At 42.4% G+C, this 6,026-nt stretch overlaps 3 non-coding genes across 3 annotated transcripts; 2 read left to right on the forward strand and 1 right to left on the reverse strand.

The window, feature by feature from the left end:
* Nucleotides 1-1,366: 1,366 nt before the first annotated feature.
* Nucleotides 1,367-1,448, reverse strand: trnal-aag (transfer RNA leucine (anticodon AAG)). The gene has a single exon. It is a non-coding gene; the product is annotated as a tRNA-Leu (tRNA).
* Nucleotides 1,449-3,393: 1,945 nt separating this feature from the next.
* Nucleotides 3,394-3,465, forward strand: trnaa-ugc (transfer RNA alanine (anticodon UGC)). Its single transcript has one exon. It is a non-coding gene; the product is annotated as a tRNA-Ala (tRNA).
* Nucleotides 3,466-4,388: 923 nt separating this feature from the next.
* On the forward strand, nucleotides 4,389-4,460 carry trnad-guc (transfer RNA aspartic acid (anticodon GUC)). Its single transcript has one exon. It is a non-coding gene; the product is annotated as a tRNA-Asp (tRNA).
* The last annotated feature ends 1,566 nt before the right edge of the window (nucleotides 4,461-6,026 follow it).

Here is a 6,026-nt window from a genome sequence, read left to right on the forward strand (position 1 = left end):
TAAAAACAACTAACCGTTGTTGGCAGGATTTGAACCTGTGCGGGGAAACCACAATGGATTTCTAGTCCATCGCCTTAACCACTTGGCCACAAGGAAAAAAAGCATTTCTCAATATTCGCTGCAGTTGCCGGGAATCAAAACCAGGTCAACAGCTTGGAAGGCAGCTATGCTGACTACAATACCACCATCACATGAAGTTTTGTGTAATTGAGTTGTGTAATGAGTTTTGTGTAATTTTTAACCACCACATCCACCTTCTCTCAAAGTGGATGTGGTGGTTAAAAATTACTGAGACTTCCACCAGCAGTCTATCTAATAACCACCAGGGGCGGCTCCACTGGTTGGAAAATGAAGTCTGTATTGAAGTCTATGGGGTTTCATACAGACAGAGAGGAAGAAATCAAGTTTTGAGAGGTTGCATGTGGCCAGTATGGGGCTTGAACCCACGAACTTGGCGTTAACCGAATATAACTGGCCAGTTATGTTAGACAGACAAACTCTTGCAGCTAATGGCTCGTTGGTCTAGGGGTGTGATTCTCGCTTTGGGTGCGAGAGGTTCCGGGTTCAAATCGCGGACGAGCTCTTAGTGTTATGTTGCTAATATCATTGCCTGACCATCATAACTCTTACCAAAGTTTGTCTTCTGTTAAAAAAGAGCAATCACCATCTGCTCAACACAGCAACCAACACTAGACTACTGTTTCTCCAGTCCAGAGACTGCAAGCAAAAGCTGTAATACAGGAAGTGATGGCAGCACCATGATTGCCTTTGGAGCTTCATTAATAGTGTGCACTCTATGGCGGAGTTCATGGAAACAGATACACTGTTTGGTTCTGAGCTGATCATTAATAATCAACCAATGAATGACCAATAATCTTCTCAGCTGCTCTGAATGGTGACAGTGGGGCAGCCTTTGTGTTTACATCTGAATCACATGTGATTTTGGAAATTCTTCAAAGCAGCTTCAAAGGAGGAGTTTCATTCTGTGAGTATTGTGACATCATCAAGTGATGTATCAAAGGCAGCAGCTCTTCAGACTCACATCACAATAAGTTTTGTGTCTTATTTGGCTCCATTTGGTGGAAGCTGTGAATCGCAGGATTCAGGGGGAATATATCCATACATACATCTTCACTGAAATAATGACACCTGTGAGACTTGTTCTTATAATTAATGTTAAGACCCAGAAAGCAACATATTTGATTGGGTATGAGTCAGAACTCATCCACCTTCTGATCATCTTCTGACTGTAGAACTGGAGCTTTTTATACATCTCACTGCAGCACAATAAAGTCCTCTGTGAGTATTGTGTGTCGATGAAAAATGCCCGAATTAGCTGATTAGCTTTTATTGACAAGAAACAAACTGGCAGTGGTGGGATTCGAACCCACGCCTCCGAAGAGACTGGAGCCTTAATCCAGCGCCTTGGACCGCTCGGCCACACTACCCTGTGAGCAAAAGTTATAGAAGCCATTTTCCCTGACTGGAACTTTTCCTGTTGCAGCCTGCTATTCCTGCTAGAATTATCCTAAATATCTGCCTTTAAGGACATCGTGAATGATTTCTAAATATCTTTGAAACCTGTTGATGGTGAACTCAGAGGTCGTTAAAGGAGCCTTTTCACAAAGCTTAGCTTGCATGCCAGTACAGGGGAATCAGCCCAAATGGTAGAGTGCTCGCTTAGCATGTGAGAGACTTTACTTTGTTGGAGATACAGCAACAAGTGAACTGTGTTTTAGCTGTTGCAGTAGCTCAGAAGCTATCTGGTTAGCTAAAGCTGCTAAAGCTGCCACACCATGCAGGGAAAACTAATATTTTGTGGATCAGTATCATACCATGGTTGGCTGTGCAGCGTTTGGATGCTCCAATCAGTCCGAGAAGGGTTTCCACATTTATGGATTCCCCAAGAACCATGAGGGCTGGAAAAGGTGGTGTATGTGTTTGTGTGCGTGTGTGTATACAAATAGAAATGCAAATAAAGATAAGTATATGCACCATAAAGGGCCTCTGATATAATATAGAGATTGACAATTAAAACAAAGTCGTGATTTAATCATTTTACTCCTGGAGATACTTTCACAGCTGCCAAAGTCGTGTAAACAAACTAGCAGCTGCCAAGATAAAAATATATATAATCACACTGTGCACGTGCAAATAAAGATCAGTATATGCATTATAATCACGGCTGGGGAATAATTTGATTAAAATAACCTCTGTCATCTCCACAGTCTTCAGATTTAGCTCCAGGTGGTTCTGACCACACTAGACGACCGGTCTGTCCACCTCCTGCCTGTAGGCAGACTCATCACTGTGCTGGATGAGGCCGATGAAAAAGACTGATCTCCTTCGAGCCGGATTTGAACCAGCGACCGTCTGTCACTGTAACTTTTGTTCACAGGGAGATGAAAAATGCCTGAATTAGCGGGTTGGTTTTCATTGACAAGAAACAAACTGGCAGATACAAAGGTATCTGGCAGGACCATGACTGTCTTTTGAGCTTCATTAACAGAGTGCACTCTACTGTGGAGGTCATGACAAAAAAGTGGGAGGAGTCACTTAACTGCACAGTCTTCTTGTCTCTCATTGGAACAGACTGAAGTTTTGTGGAGGTGAAACCAAACCAGATACCATCCACAAGACATTTTCAGTGCCCAGTTTTATTTTCACTGCAGTTACTCATGTTAACCACTCTGAGACAGTTTTAACAGCTGAAGAGTTTAAAATAAAAACTTTAGTGTTCATTTAAGAGCAGTTAAAACAGACCAAGAACACTAAAGTAAGGGGCAACATCTGTGGCGCAGTCGGTCAGTGCAGTGAAAATTAGTTCCAGTTTTGTTGTTGCTTCTGTCTGCAGAACTCAAAGGTATCTGGCAGGACCACATTTGTCTTTGGAGCTTCATTGACAGTGTGCACTCTGTGGTGGAGAGATCAAAGACTCCTCCCATTTTTTCTCATGAACTCCACAGTAGAATGCACACAGTTAATGAAGCTCCAAAGACAAACGTGGTGTGCTCTGCTCCCTCAAAGCTGTTCAGTGGTAGAATTCCTGCGTGCTGCACATGTTTGATTCTCAGCTGATGGTAATGATCCTCTTAACAACATCCAAATGTTAGAAACTCAGTGCTGCCTGCAATATAAAACACAGCTGCTCTACATGAAAAGCGATGCAACAGTGGTCACCTCCTGTCTGTAGGCAGACTCATCACTGTGCTGGATGAGGCTGATGAAAAAAAAAAAACAGCCTCCTTCGAGCCAGCGACCTAAGGATTCCAGCTGTAAGCCTCTACAGTCCTCCGCTCTACCAACTGAGCTATCGAAGGGAGCTGCTGGTGCCTAACCCCTTTATTGTTAAAAATTCTGCTGCTAAGACTGCGAATGCTACCCTACCATCCAGGGGATGTAGCTCAGTGGGAGAGCGCATGCTTTGCATGTGTGAGGCCCCGGGTTCAATCCCCGGCATCTCCAGCATAGAACACAGGAAGGACTTAGCTTGTCTAAAACTTGCATTTTTACGATGACAGCAGAGAAGTATCTTATGAAGGAAGTTCAACAGAGCCGGGCTTTCTTTGGGTGAGCTGCCTCGACAAAGATGAAAGCTCCAACCAGAGATAACGAGTATCACGACGGTGGTTATCAACTTGGTTTGTCCACCCAGGCTTTCCTCAGCAGGCTCTGTGTGTTCACATAAAAAGGGCTGTTTAGGCGTCATTTGACACCATTCCTGCAGAAAAATTGTCAAACTACGTGCCGCATATTTCAACCAAGAGGAGCAGATTATGATAATGGAGAGCTATGAAGAGTTCAATAACAATAACAGCTGAAAGCAACGTATCACATTTGTCTTTAACATTAACAGAGTGAACTCTACTGTGGAGGCTGTGACAAAAAAAAATGGGAGGAGTCTTTGATCTCTGTGATGTCATTAGAACCTTTGTGACATCACAGAATCAGCATCTCCTTTGATGGTTACTGATGGAACAGGAAAAGGTCAGATCCTGATATAATCTTGACGATCTTTGTTTAATTCACTGGTATTATAGTTCACACATGGAAGACCAGAGGATTTTTAAGTTGATGCTCAGTTATCTCCATCTAGTGGACAGATGGTAGAAGTTGATTCCTGAAAAGAGGAAGTGACTTTTCCTCAGATCAAACTGTTGAAGGAGAACGAGCAGCTTCTTCCTCACTGACTCACTCAACCTCTGTCTCCTGGGTTTGGATTTAGGTCTGGGTCTGGGTCTGGGTCTAAGACCAGGTGGGCCTGCTCAGAGTCTCTGTGTTGGATGTGAGCTGCTGAAATCTCTGAACACCATGACACAGATAATATCAGTCTGATGTGTCATCTGAAACTGTGAGGAAATAACTTTTTTAATATTTCCCTTCGCAGCTCCTCGTTAGTATAGTGGACAGTATCTCCGCCTGTCACGCGGAAGACCGGGGTTCGATTCCCCGACGGGGAGAGCACGTGCATTTTTTTCTATAATTAGCTCAGTGACAGAAGTTAACTCTCTCTGGTCAGCGGCGTCCTGCTCGCAGACAGCAGTTTTATTTTGAAAATCAACCGGATTCTCTTTGCTTTAGAAAGTCCAACTTCCTGCCTGTCTCATGTAAAGACAGAACAGCAGATCTGAGTTAGATAGATCAACTCGGAGTAGTTAAGCGGGTGCACCCCAACTCTAAACTACGGTGGCCGGCAAGTGCAAAACAAAATTACTAAGTGCGAAACACTTTTACAAAGCGTGAAACAAGTTTACATGTTGAGAAACATTTTTACTTTTTATTAAACAAATTTACATAAGAAAAAAACTTTTACCACAGACAACATTAATTTATAAATATAAAAAAGACTAATTTACAAGTGGCAGAACACTTGTACAAATCCCGAAAATTTCCAAACGACAGAATCTTCCGGAAGGGGAATGTACCAAATGCCGGAAGTGATCCAGAAGAAGATTGACTGGGAGCTCAAAAAGTTTATATCGGTTTGTGTGGCGGGAAAACTTTGCGGAGTGAAAGTTTGTGGCAGCATGGAGTAAATGATGTTTTGGCCGTTTTGTGGAAACAACTTGAGCCAATTTACGCGGTTGTGTTTTCCGTGCGGACGATCTGTAGAATGTTTAACGTTGATGAACGGACCAGACGGAAGAAGCACGCGCACAGGAGACATCTAATAAACAGCCGGAAAATGCTAAACAAGCTAAGTGTAGCATCGCGCTAACTAGCTGAAGCCGCTGTCAGACATGCAGTGAATTAAAGTGCACCGTTTCATTTAGCAGCCAATCGTTGTCTTCACGGAATAGCGACGCGTTTAGTTAGTAAGTTTTTATTTTATTTTTTTTTATTATAGGCTTATAGTTATGCTAAATGCACAATTGTTGCTGATTGTTTTAGCTGCTAACTTTCTGTTTTGATACGGAACTCCGTTCATTCCAGCAAAACAACCATGAACATCATATAAACAATTCATGGAGGACAGAAAGTCAAAGTCAAAAGAACTGTGGGCCGAAAGGAAACAGGTCCAGGTACGTGTGTGGATATATCTGTAAAATATGGAAGTCAATATGTGTGTGTGAAATGAATGATATCTTTTTGTTATTTTAGCAGATAAACATGGATTGATGGCGCCACATGGAGCTGATTTAAAAGCTCAGAGAGGGAAAACACTCCCATTATATACAGATCCGGAGGTAGCAGCACCTGATCTACTGAAGCAAGCTGTCCAAGAAATGAGAACATTTAACAAGAAGATGGATGAAGGAGCAGACCTTCTTTTGTATCCAGACTGTTCAGAGGTGCTCCATGTGCCTGGGTCAGAAAGCCCATTCAAACTGGCAGAATATAAAAAGGAAATAGGAAAGGCACTTTTTTCATTTGCCTAGAAACACACTTTAGAGGAGGTTTGTGGATCTCTTCATTCAATGTTTTTACATATTTCTTTACTCTGATGTAGCATAATTAATGTGTTGAATTGTTTGTTTTTTACTACAGAGGTTGATACATCAGACTCTGATTCTGAAATTGTCATC

This window comes from Echeneis naucrates, chromosome 2 (genome assembly GCF_900963305.1).
Source record: "Echeneis naucrates chromosome 2, fEcheNa1.1, whole genome shotgun sequence".
NCBI lineage: Eukaryota > Metazoa > Chordata > Actinopteri > Carangiformes > Echeneidae > Echeneis > Echeneis naucrates.